The sequence below is a fragment of the Bos grunniens genome, chromosome 16 (assembly GCF_055505025.1).
Source record: "Bos grunniens cultivar Pamir isolate PY7600 chromosome 16, Bosgru_T2T1.0, whole genome shotgun sequence".
NCBI lineage: Eukaryota > Metazoa > Chordata > Mammalia > Artiodactyla > Bovidae > Bos > Bos grunniens.
In genome coordinates, this window is record NC_141180.1 from 75,600,024 (window position 1) to 75,614,408 (window position 14,385).

Genomic DNA, 14,385 nt, shown 5'->3' on the forward strand with positions numbered 1-14,385 from the left:
AACATAATGTAAGGAAAGAGTGAGAAAGAGGGAAAGGTCAGTAACAGATGTGTATCTATTAAAATAGTTAAGTTAATGTAATTAAAATAATTCAGGGGAGATTTGAATCAGAACTGGTGGAGATGGAGGTGGGGAGGGTGGTCAGATTCTGAATGTTGATCTGCTGCTGCTGCTGCTAAGTCGCCTCAGTCGTGTCCGACTCTGTGCGACCCCATAGACGGCAGCCCACCAGGTTCCCCCGTCCCTGGGATTCTCCAGGCAAGAACACTGGAGTGGGTTGCCATTTCCTTCTCCAAAGCATCAAAGTGAAAAGTGAAAGTGAAGTCGCTCAGTCGTGTCCGATTCTTCGAGACCCCATGGACTGCCGCAGATGTTAAATGGGAAGGGAAAGAAAGTGAGGGATTAATCATGATTATCAGCTTTTTGTCAAGAAAAAACTGTAAGGAGTCTATGGGGTTATGAAGTGAGGCAAATTGGGGCAGAGAAAGATCTCTTCTCCTGAGTTGTTGGCACACTTCAATGTTACTCACAAGTTCCAGGCAGAATATTTGGGAGACCCAACAAAGTGATGTTTAAATATGAGACCAAAAATCCATTAATTGCTTATAAAAGATGAAGTCATTTTCATTTTTTATTTACTTACATTGTAATACTGTAAGAATTTCTAAGGGTGTTATTCATTTCAAAAATTTTCATTTAAAGATAAAATTAATATTCTAACAGACATATTCTTGAAGAATAGTATTACCAGAACTAGAGAAAGTAAAAACAAAATGATATTATTTTAATAATATTTTGTAAATGTTATGCAAATGAATTTCTGTAGATGCCTTTGATTATTAACTTTTTCTCTTCTCATTTTCTGCCCTTATATTTATAACATGAATCACTGATGGGATTGAGTTTGTTGTTGTTTAGTTGCTAAGTTGTACCTGACTCTTTGCAACCCCATGGACTAGAGCCTCCAGGCTCCTCTGTCTGTGGGATTTCCCAGGCAAGAATACTGGAGCGGGTTGCCTTTTCCTTCTTCAGGGGGTCTTCCTGACCCAGAGATAAAACCCACATCTCCTGAATTGGCATGTTGTTTCTTTACTTTGAGTCACCAGGGAAGCCCTGGGAATGAGTTCAATGGAACTGGAAGTCCCAGGAAAAACATACTGAGAGAAAATAAGATTTATGGGTATGTACATCATTGTTTCTAGATTATTTCACACGTTAGTCAATACAATCTGTTGTCATTATAAGGTATATAAATAGTTAAAGTAATTTAGATTCAAAGATGTTTTAGGATCTTGTCTTAGTTTACTAGGGCTGCCATCACAAAATACCACAGACAGAACATTATTCTCTCATGTTCTGGAGGCTAGGAGTTAAGATCAAGTTGGTTTTTCTTGAGAAGTCCGTCCTTGGCTTTGAGATGACTGCCTTCTCACTGGGCTCTCTCATGGCTTTCTTTCTGTGTAGATATAGAATAAAGACTCCAACAGAAAAGTGTAGGAGGACAAAATTAAGTTCATAACACTCAAATGGCTATTAAACAATAAAACTGGGATTTTCCTTCTCCCAGATCCACAATGCAAGCTGTGCACATGTAGTGTTTGACGTCAGACTGAGGCCTGAGACTAGAGATAGAAGTAGGAGCATACAGTGGGAAGGGAACAGGGGTCACTTGAAGAGTCTTATGTAATGGAGATATATAAATGCTGATACTTAAATTATTGCTTACTTTTCTTGGAGTCAAATTACCTGTAGGCCATTTAAAAATTTGTTTTTTGAATTAATATTTCATTTTTATTGAAGTATAGTTGATTTACAATGTTGTGTTAATTTCAGGTGTACAGCAAAGTTTATATATATATATATATCTCCATATGTATCTCTGGGCTTCCCTGGTGGCTCCGCAGTAAAGAATCTGTCTGCCAATGCAGGAGGTGAGGGTTCAAGCCCTGGGTGGGGAAAGTGCCCTGGAGATGGAAATGGCAAACTGATCCAATATTCTTGCCTGGGAAATCCCATGGACAGAGGAGCTTGGAGGACTGCAGTCCATGGGTTTATAAAGAATCGGACATGACTTAGCAACTAAACACACATACACACACACACACACCTCTATTTTTTTCAGATTCTTTTCTCTTAGAGGATATTGCAAAATATTGAGTATAATCCTTGGTGCTATACTGTAGGTCTTTGTCGGTTTTATATTTTATATATAGTATTGTGTACATTTTAATCCCAAACTCCTAATTTATTCCCCTTGCTTTTCCCCTTTGATAACCATAAATTTGTTTTCCATGTTTTTTGGTTTGTTTTGTTTTGTATGTAAGTTTGTTTGTATCTCTTTTTATTTTTAAGAATCAACATATACACAATACCATATGATGTTTGTCTTTCTCTGTCTTACTTCACTTAGTATGATAATGTCTAGGTCCATCTATGTTGCTGCAAGTGGCATTATTTCATCCTTTTTTATGACTGAATAATATACCCTTGTATACATGTCCCACCTCTTCTTTATCCATTCCTCTTTTGATGGACATTTAGGTTGCTTCCATGTCTCAGTTGTTGTAAAAGTGTTGCACCGAACATCAGGGTGCCTGTATCTTTGTAAATTATGGTTTCCTCTGGATGTATGCCCAGGAGAGGTATTGCTGGGTCATATGGTAGCTCTATTTTTAGTTTTTAAGAACCTCCTTACTGTTCTCCATGCTGGTTGTAGCAGTTTACATTCCCACCAACAGTTTAGAAGAGTTCTCTTTTCTCCACACCCTTTCCAGCCTTTATTATTTGTACATTTTTTGATAATGATTGGACTGGTGTGAAGTGGTATCTCACTATAGTTTTGATTTTCATTTCTCTAATAATTAGAAATGTTGGGCATCTTTTCATGTGTCTGTTGGCCATCTGTATGTCTGCTTCAGAGAAATGTGCATTTAGATCTTCTGCCCATTTTTGGATTGGGTTGTTGTTTTTATTTTTATTTTTTATATTAAACTTCATAAGCTGTTTTTATATTTTAGAGATTAATCCCTGGAGGTTAATCACATCATTCACAAATATTTTCCCCTGTTCTGTAGGTTGTCATTTCTTTGTTTTTGGTTTCCTTTGCTGAGCAGAACTTTTTAAGTTTAACTAGGTCCCATTTGTTTATTTCCATTACTCTAGGAGTCAAATTCATAAAGATATTGCCGTGATTTATATCAGAGGTTCTGTGTATGTTTTCCTCTAGTTTTGTAGTATCCAGTCTTACATTTAGGCCTTTAATTCCTTTTGAGTTTATTTGTGTGTGTGTGTGTGTGTTGTTAGAAAATGTTTTAATTTCATTCTTTTACATGTAGTTATCTAGCTTCCCAGCATCATTTATTGAGGAGACTGTTTTTGTTCATTGTATATTCTTAACTTCTTTGTTGTAGATTAATTAACTGAATGTGCATGTGTTTATTTCTGGGCTCTCTATCTTGTTCCATTGGTCTGTATTTTCATTTTTGTACCTGTGTGTCATTTTAAAATTAAAATATAAATGCTTCTTGCAAAATCCCGAGTTAGTCTTCTGGGAAAAGGCAAAATATGGCAGTAGTGTAAAAGACTGCAAAATTGACCATCATCATCAAGCTATAGCAATGTTGTACTTCTCTTCAGTCATAAATATAAATCTTAAATATTTAGAGCAAACTTAAAAATTTGTAAGAGAATAAACGTTTACAAAAAATGCAAACTGTGCCTTGGGACCTCTGATGTTCCAAACTTTCTTTTCTTTGTACATATTCATGATCCTATTTCTTATATCTCTGAACACTGGATTCATTTTTCTGCTTTAACTTTTAAATAAAATGTGAAACTATTGACACTAAAGAGTATGAGATAAACACTGGCCTAAAAAAAAAAAAAAAAAAGCTGTTTGTGCATGTATATGCATGTGTGTATTTCTGTGTTGAGTTAAACAATGCTTTCATTAGATGAAATGAGATCCAAAGAAAAAATTTGGTTTTATCCAGTAGATAAAATTAGGTACTTTGAGAGACCGGAGGCCTTTACTAAGTTGCTGATAGTATGGCAAGTGAACAATAACTTTTAATGCCTGCATTCAGTGGTCTTTTCCTCTTCAGGAGATATAAACACAGATTTAGATGTAGATATAGAAATGGTGAAATATACATGAATATTCTGACCTATCATAAGATGTACAAACCCACAGCAGACATTATCCTCAATGGTGAAAAATTGAAAGTGTTTCCTCTCAAGTCAGGAAAAAGACAAGGGTGCCCACTTTCACCATTACTATTCAACATAGTTTTGGAAGTTTTGGCCACAGCAATCAGAGCAGAAAAAGAAATAAAAGGAATCCAAATCGGAAAAGAAGAAGTAAAACTCTCACTATTTGCAGATGACATGATTCTCTACATAGAAAACCCTAAAGACTCCACCAGAAAATTACTAGAACTAATCAGTGATCATAGTAAAGTTGCAGGATATAAAATCAACACACAGAAATCCCTTGCATTCCTATACACTAATAATGAGAAAACTGAAAGAGAAATTAAGGAAACAATTCCATTCACCATTGCAACGAAAAAATGAAATACTTAGGAATATATCTACCTAAAGAAACTAAAGACCTATATATAGAAAACTATAAAACACTGGTGAAAGAAATCAAAGAGGACACTAATAGATGGAGAAATATATCATGTTCATGGATTGGAAGAATCAATATAGTGAAAATGAGTATACTACGCAAAGAAATTTATAGATTCAATGCAATCCCTATCAAGCTACCAATGGTATTCTTCACAGAGCTAGAATAAATAATTTCACAGTTTGTATGGAAATACAAAAAACCTCGAATAGCCAAAGCCATCTTGAGAAAGAAGAATGGAACTGGAGGAATCAACCTACCTGACTTCAGGCTCTACTACAAAGCCACAGTTATCAAGACAGTATGGTACTGGCACAAAGACAGAAATATAGATCAATGGAACAAAATAGAAAGCACAGAAATAAATCCACACACATATGGACACCTTATTTTTGACAAAGGAGGCAAGAATATACAATAGATTAAAGACAATCTCTTTAACAAGTGGTGCTGGGAAATCTGGTCAACCACTTGTAAAAGAATGAAGCGAGAACACTTTCTAACACCATACACAAAAATAAACTCAAAATGGATTAAAGATCTCAACGTAAGACCAGAAACTATAAAACTCCTAGAGGAGAACATAGGCAAAACACTCTCTGACATACATCACAGCAGGATCCTCTATGACCCACCTCCCAGAATACTGGAAATAAAAGCAAAAATAAACAAATGGGACCTAATTAAACTTAAAAGCTTCTGCACATCAAAGGAAACTATTAGCAAGGTGAAAAGACAGCCTTCAGAATGGGAGAAAATAATAGCAAATGAAGCAACTGACAAACAACTAATCTCAAAAATATACAAGCAACTCCTAAAGCTCAACTCCAGAAAAATAAATGACCCAATCAAAAAATGGGCCAAAGAACTCAACAGACATTTCTCCAAAGAAGATATACAGATGGCTAACAAACACATGAAAAGATGCTCAACATCACTCATTATCAGAGAAATGCAAATCAAAACCACTATGAGGTACCATTTCACACCAGTCAGAATGGCTGCGATCCAAAAGTCTACAAATAATAAATGCTGGAGAGGGTGTGGAGAAAAGGGAACCTTCTTACACTGTTGGTGGGAATGCAAACTAGTACAGCCAATATGGAGAACAGTGTGGAGATTCCTTAAAAAACTGGAAATAGAACTGCCTTATGATCAGCAATCCCACTGCGGGGCATACACACTGAGTAAACCAGAAGGGAAAGAGACACGTGTGCCCCAGTGTTCATTGCAGCACTGTTTATAATAGCCAGGACATGGAAGCAACCTAGATGTCCATCAGCAGATGAATGGATAAGAAAGCCATGGTACATGTACACAATGGAGTATTACTCAGCCACTAAAAAGAATACATTTGAATCAGTTCTAATGAGGTGGATGAAACTGGAGCATATTATACAGAGTGAAGTAAACCAGAAAGAAAAACACCAATACAGTATACTAATGCATATATATGGAATTTAGAAAGATGGTAACAATAACCATGTGTATGAGACAGCAAAAGAGACACTGATGTATAGAACAATCTTCTGGACTCTGTTGGAGAGGGAGAGGGTGGGAAGATTTGGGAGAATGACATTGAAACATGTACAATATCATGTATGAAACGAGTTGCCAGTCCAGGTTCAATGCACGATACTGGATGCTTGGGGCTGGTGCACAGGGACGACCCAGAGGGATGGTATGGGGAGGGAGGAGGGAGGAGGGCTCAGGATGGGGAACACATGTATACCTGTGGCGGATCTATTTTGATGTTTGGCAAAACTAATACAATATTGTAAAGTTTAAAAATAAAATAAAATTTAAAAAAAATAAAAAAAAATGTACAGATCAGATCAGATCAGTCACTCAGTCGTATCTGACTCTTTGTGACCCCATGCATCACAGCACGCCAGGCCTCCCTGTCCAACACCAACTCCCAGAGTTCCCTGAGACTCACGTCCATCGAGTCAGTGATGCCACCCAGACACCTCATCCTCTGGTGTCCCCTTCTTCCCTTGCCCCCAATCCCTCCCAGCATCAGAGTCTTTTCCAATGAGTCAACACTTCGCATGAGGTGGCCATGAGGTGGAGTTTCAGCTTTAGCATCATTCCTTCCAAAGAAATCCTAGGGCTGATCTCCTTCAGAATGGACTGGTTGGATCTCCTTGCAGTCCAAGGGACTCTCAAGAGTCTTCTCCAACACCACAGTTCAAAAGCATCAATTCTTTGGCGCTCAGCCTTCTTCATAGTCCAACTCTCACATCCATATATGACCACAGGAAAAACCATAGCCTTGACCAGACGGACCTTTGTTGGCAAAGTAATGTCTCTGCTTTTGAATATGTTATCTAGGTTGGTTGTAACTTTCCTTCCAAGGAGTAAGCATCTTTTAATTTCATGGCTGAAGTCACAATCTGCAGTGATTGTGGAGCCCAGAAAAATAAAGTCTGACACTGTTTCCACCGTTTCCCCATCTATTTCCCATGAAGTGACGGGACCGGATGCCATGATCTTCATTTTCTGAATGTTGAGCTTTCAGCCAACTTTTTCACTCTCCACTTTCACTTTCATCAAGAGGCTTTTTAGTTCCTCTTCACTTTCTGCCATAAAGGTAGTGTCATCTGCATATCTAAGGTTATTGATATTTCTCCCAGCAATCTTGATTCCAGCTTGTGTTTCTTCCAGTCCAGCATTTCTCATGATGTGCTCTGCATATAAGTTAAATAAACAGGGTGACAATATACAGCCTTGACATACTGCTTTTCCTATTTGGAACCAGTCTGTTGTTCCATGTCCAGTTCAAACTGTTGCTTCCTGACCTGCATACAGATTTCTCAAGAGGCAGATCAGATGGTCTGGTATTCCCATCTCTTTCAGAATTTTCTACAGTTTATTGTGATCCACACAGTCAAAGGCTTTGGTATAGTCAATAAAGCAGAAATAGATGTTTTTCTGGAACTCTCTTGCTTTTTCCATGATCCAGTGGATGTTGGCAAATTGAAATCTCGTTCCTCTGCCTTTTCTAAAACCAGCTTGAACATCAGGAAGTTCACGGTTCACATATTGCTGAAGCCTGGCTTGGAGAATTTTGAGCATTTCTTCACTAGCGTGTGAGATGAGTGCAATTGTGCGGTAGTTTGAGCATTCTTTCACATTGCCTTTCTTTGGGATTAGAATGAAAACTGACTTTTTCCAGTCCTGTGGCCACAGCTGAGTTTTCCCAATTTTCTGGCATATTGAGTGCAGCACTTTCACAGCATCATCTTTGAGGATTCGGAATAGCTCAACTGGAATTCCATCACCTCCACTAGTTTTGTTCGTTGTGATGCTTTCTAAGGCCCACTTGACTTCACATTCCAGGATGTCTGGCTCTAGGTCAGTGATCACACCATCATGATTATCTGGGTCGTGAAGATCTTTTTTGTACAGTTCTTCTGTGTATTCTTGCCATCTCTTCTTAATATGTTCTGCTTCTGTTAGGTCCATACCATTTCTGTCCTTTATCGAGCTCATCTTTGCATGAAATGTTCCTTTGGTATCTCTGATTTTCTTGAAGAGATCTCTAGTCTTTCCCATTCTGTTGTTTTCCTCTATTTCTTTCCATTGATCACAGAAGAAGTCTTTCTTATCTCTTCTTGCTATTCTTTGGAACTCTGCATTCAGATGCTTTTATCTTTCCTTTTCTCCTTTGCTTTTCACTTCTCTTCTTTTCACAGCTATTTGTAAGGCCTCCCCAGACAGCCATTTTGCTTTTTTGCATTTCTTTTCCATGGGGATGGTCTTAATCCCTGTCTCCTGTACAATGTCATGAACCTCATTCTATCTATATATATTTATTTGTGTATTTTAAAGGTCCTTATTTGATTTAATTTTAAAATAGAGCTTGCTATTGTTGATCATAGAAACTTCCATACATAGAAATAAATAGTTTGGCCTTAGAGAATTTTTTTCACAGCTTAATCACACAGAAAACTAAGTGACACCAGGGACTCATTCAGTATTAGAGCACTCAATAACAGACAAGTAACAAAGCAAATACCCTTAACATATATATATATTTACTGGACAAGAGCAAAAATGTCAGAAGACTTTCTCTACAGGGAATAAAAATCCTTTTATTATATTATATGTTACAATCACATATCTCCCATTTTCCTGGGAATTTTAATGCTCTCAGTAGTAAGGTCAGAGAAGGCAATGGCACCCCACTCCAGTACTCTTGCCTGAAAAATCTCATGGATGGTGGAGCCTGGTAGGCTGCACTCTCTGGGGTCGCTAAGAGTTGGACACGACTGAGCGACTTCACTTTCACTTTTCACTTTCAAGCATTGGAGAAGGAAAAGGCAATCCACTCCAGTATTCTTGCCTGGAGAATCCCAGGGACTGGGGAGCCTGGTGGACTGCCGTCTATGGGATCGCACGGAGTCAGATACGACTGAAGCGACTTAGCAGCAGCAGCAGCAGCAGCAGTAGTAAGGTAAGAGGGGTATTCTTTCAGCAAAAGACCTGGAAAGCTAGACTTTACAAAAAAGGTTCAGGTCATTATTTTTAAGTTTTTTAGTAGGGAAGCCTTAACATCAGTGTTCAGGTTGATTTTTAAAGCTCTTTATGTACTGCTTTTGAGTTTTAATATTAAAGAATTTGTGAAATTTGGAACAGATGCAGTTCATAAGCACTGAAATTGTTTCATTTAGATATAATGCCTACACATATACCTGAGAGATAAAAAAATTCAAACACTATATGGAAAGTCTTTAAATTTCATTTATAGAAAAAAAAACTGAAGTAGCAATTGTACCTATGTATTTAAATGACATGGTGTACTTTCAATGTTTCTGATGTTTACACCTGATTTTATAATTACATTTTTGTAATTACTCATACTTTAGGGCACTCCATTTTGCTTACCATTTGTTTTATATACATTTTTTTTTCTTTTTGACCACGCCTTACAGCATGTGGGATTTTAGTTACCCCACCAGGGATCAAATCTGAATCCTTAGCATTGGAAGCACAGAGTCCTAACTACTGGACAACCAGGGAAGTCATTGCTTTATGTATTTTAATGGAAAACTATATGTTTTAGCTAAAAAGTATTTAAGACAAAAAAAATTGAAATTCCATTTCATCCCATTAGGTTTCACTTCCTTCCCAAGGATATGCCCTTGTTTCTATATGCTCTTTTAGCCATTTTCTTGTGTTTCCATAGTACTTATGCATATTCTTTTTATTTTCACAAATGTCATCATGCTATGCATACTATTATCATCATGTTCCCTTTCTAATGGCAATACCATTATTTATGTAATGTTTCACTTCATAGGAAAAGGTAAAACTATAAGATATTGACTTTAGGATATTCTGGTATTTAAAAATGCAGTAATCAAGGCTAGTAGGAAAGGGTTGCAGACTTAAAAAATATTCCCAGCCTAAAAATTGAGAGTTCCGTTTTACGTGGTACAAAATCTTAGGGCCTCAAGACCAAGAGCTAGCATCTCAAGTGACCCTGAGAGAAATGCTTCCAGGACGTGAGAGAAAGAACCAGGTGATATAGAAGTTTTGTAACAAAGGGTAGGTAGTCTTAACATCAAAAGATTATTACTAAAGGAAACCAGATATCTCAAGTTAAGGAATTTAGCACTTTTTCTGTATATGAGTAGATGTAAGAGACTGGAGTCACTGAAATCATTTCTTTGATATGCATCTCAGCTATTCTGGGGCCAGAATCCTGTGTTTTTCTCATCCTGAGCTGGCATGGTGCTCACTCACTGTGGGGAGGGGCTACAGTCTGATAGCTGGCATTCTTCTCCTTCCTAAGTGCTGTTAGGGCTCACCAGCTCACCATCTATGGTGGCTACAATTGCTGGTGACTGTGACATCCTTCGGAGAAGGCAATGGCACCCCACCCCAGTACTCTTGCATGGAAAATCCCATGGAGGGAGGAGCCTGGAAGGCTGCAGTCCATGGGGTCGCTGAGGGTCGGACACGACTGATCGACTTCACTTTCACTTTTCACTTTCATGCATTGGAGAAGGAAATGGCAACCCACTCCAGTGTTCTTGCCTGGAGAATCCCAGGGACGGGGGAGCCTGGTGGGCTGCCATCTATGGGGTCGCACAGGGTTGGACACATCTGAAGTGACTTAGCAGCAGCAGCAGCAGCAGCAGCAGCAGCAGTGACATCCTTGCCTAATGATATGACAGGGCATATTACATCTCTCAGGGGAGTTGGAGATTCAGAGCTCAGGGCTGGCTTGGAGACTAGGTGTGCTGGCCCACCACATTCCATCACTGGTAAAACAAATTCTTGTGATAGAAATCAGTGGCAAGGGAAACAAGTTGAACGTCACACCTTTTCAAATTTATGCAGTGAATGCTGTCTTCCTATACACGGTGCATCGATTTGAAAGTCTTTTACAAGGTTCTAGGTACTGAATTCTTATTTTTGTTTTTGCTAATTATGTTTAATTTCCTGTTTTGCCGAACTATATCAAGGAAATAATATGTACAAATAAGCACAGGATGCTAAAGTTTATTCTTCCCAGATCTATTTCCTCCCATTCAAGAACATCAATCATTACATAATTTCTATAAGATTCTGGAGTTGAAAGCCCATCCTGGGTATTATACAAATGTTCTTTTATAATCCTTTATGCCATTTCTGATTAAGGTAATTCACTCTGTTTTCATTATTGTTTTTCTTTTATTAAAATATCATCACTAATTAGGTGACAATGACTTAAAGGAAGGAAGTAGGACAAAGGCCTGAATATGCTGCTGGACACACTAGCTACTTCTGTTGGTCTGAGGTTTAAGCAGGAACCCCAAATTAAACATTATTCCTAGAAATGCAGTGATGAAATTCAAACATACTTTCCCCATCCCATACTGTGGGAAATTGTCCAATTCTTGTCTAATTTCAATATTCTACTAGGATATTTTATATCAGATGAGTTCTGAAATATTGATATATAAACATTCTGAGCATATTTAATGAAATAAAATCCCAAATTATTACCACACATAAAATTCTTCCTGCATTTATATTAGTCTTCTCAAGTGGGTACGATTTATCTTTCTACAATAAAAATTGTCCTTTTTGTTATTTAACTCACACTGCAATATCTTATAGTCCATAATAAATTATAAATCCTCTTTTTGAATGTACAATCTGAGAGTCACACCAGAAACAAACGATACCTTACTGAGCTCTTTAAAGACATAGAAAGCTTTGGAAAAGAATAAATGTCTCTGGAGAAATGTCCTGACAAAGCAGTAATAAAAAGGTCACACTACTTTTCATGCAGCATTTGCCTTGTTTAATAAGAATTATATCCCAAAATGTGTTTTAATTATTGATAATTAGAAACATTATATTTAAAGAAGGAATCAAGACTACCTTAATACTAGGTTAAGCACACTGGTCTAAATTTTTTATCAAAATGGCAAGTCTCTGATACGGCCATTCAGATTTATTCTCAAAGCTTTTTAACTTTTCCTAAATATCAAGGGCAGAGTGTTTTCCAGTTCTTATTTTATTATAACTTGAGACCAGTTTTTAACAATTATTACTTTAAGAATCATGGCTTATGTCTGAAGGCTGAAATAAGAACAGATCATAAGCATACAAGAACATGAATTTAAATGGATATATGGAGAATAAAAGAAGTATAGAGTTTACCATAAAATCAGTGGCATATTTATTAAAATACTTTATCACATTTCTTTCAAGAAAAAATATTTAAATTTTAAGTTGTATGAAAGAGAAAAAGAGAAAGGAAACACCTTCATGTGCTTTTCATTGAACTTTCTTGCAAGAGTTCATTTAAATACCATCACATGTAGATGAAAGACAGCTGATATGCCAATGACATTCTTATTCCTGCTGAGAACTTATTTTCAGTAATATTCAATCAGTTTAAAACAACTTCTAACTATCAGTCTGATAGAATGACAAACTCAAAAAGGAAAAGTGCTAGTCACTCAGTCCTGTCTGACTCTTTGCGACCGCATGCACTGGAGGCTGCCAGGCTCCTCTGTCCATGGGATTCTCTAGGCAAGAATACTGGAGTGGGTTGCCATTCCCTTTTCCAGGGTATCTTCCTGACCCAGGGATTGAACCTGGGTATCCTACATTAAAGGCAGATTCTTTACCTTCTTGCCAACTCAAATACACAGCTGGATAAAAATTTCAACAGTGTTACTTGTTGATTGCTTACTAAAGGCAGACTCCTTAATGTCTTTTAATTCATAGATCTTCATCTCTAAAACTAGAAAAAGCCTGTCTATGTTGGAGGGCTATTGTTATGTGTCAGGGAGGTGCTAAGCGGCATCAGGACAGCTTCTCGATAAATGCTGTCTTATCCTGTCACTAGAGATTCTGGAAATGTCTACCCATTGGGTCGAGGGGTTCAGTGTATTTGATGACTCAGTGACTTTGTTATACTCTAAATGAGCCTAATGCAAACTACTGAATAGTAAGACATCATCAATATGTGAAATATATAATCTTAAAGAACCCATCTGCCAATGCAGGAGATTTAAGAATTGCAGATTTGATCCCTGGCTTGGAAAGATCTCCAGTAGCATATTGGGCACCTAACGCAGAGTTCTAAAGAATAGCAAGAAGAGATAAGAAAGACTTGTGCAGTGATCAATGCAAAGAAATAGAGGAAAACAACAGAATGGGAAAGACTAGGGATCTCTTCAAGAAAATCAGAGATACCAAAGGAACATTTCATACAAAGATGAGCACGATAAAGGACAGAAATGGTATGGACCTAACAGAAGCAGAACATATTAAGAAGAGATGGCAAGAATACACAGAAGAACTGTACAAAAAAGATCTTCATGACCAAGATAATTACGATGGTGTGATCACTGACCTAGAGCCAGACATCCTGGAATGTAAAGTCAAGTGGGCCTTAGAAAGCATCACTACGAACAAAGCTAGTGGAGGTGATGAATTGCAGTTGAGCTATTCCAAATCCTGAAAGATGATGCTGTGAAAGTGCTGCACTCAATATGCCAGAAAATTTCAAAAACTCAGCAGTGGCCACAGGACTGGAAAAGCTCAGTTTTCATTCCAATCCCAAAGAAAGGCAATGCCAAAGAGTGCTCAAACTACCGCACAATTGCACTCATCTCACACGCTAGTAAAGTAATGCTCAAAATTCTCCAAGCCAGGCTTCAGCAATATGTGAACCGTGAAATTCCTGATGTTCAAGCTGGTTTTAGAAAAGGCAGAGGAACCAGAGATCAAATTGCCAACATCCACTGGATCATGGAAAAAGCAAGAGAGTTCCAGAAAAACATCTATTTCTGCTTTATTGACTATACCAAAGCCTTTGACTGTGTGGATCACAATAAACTGTAGAAAATTCTGAAAGAGATGGGAATACCAGACCACCTGATCTGCCTCTTGAGAAATCTGTATGCAGGTCAGGAAGCAACAGTTTGAACTGGACATGGAACAACAGACTGGTTCCAAATAGGAAAAGGAGTTCGTCAAGGCTGTATATTGTCACCCTGTTTATTTAACTTATATGCAGAGTACATCATGAGAAACGCTGGGCTGGAAGAAACACAAGTTGGAATCAAGATTGCTGGGAGAAATATCAATAACCTCAGATATGCAGATGACACCACCCTTATGGCAGAAAATGAAGAGGAACTCAAAAGCCTCTTGATGAAAGTGAAAGTGGAGAGTGAAAAAGTTGGCTTAAAGCTCAACATTCAGAAAACGAAGATCATGGCACCCGTCCCAACACT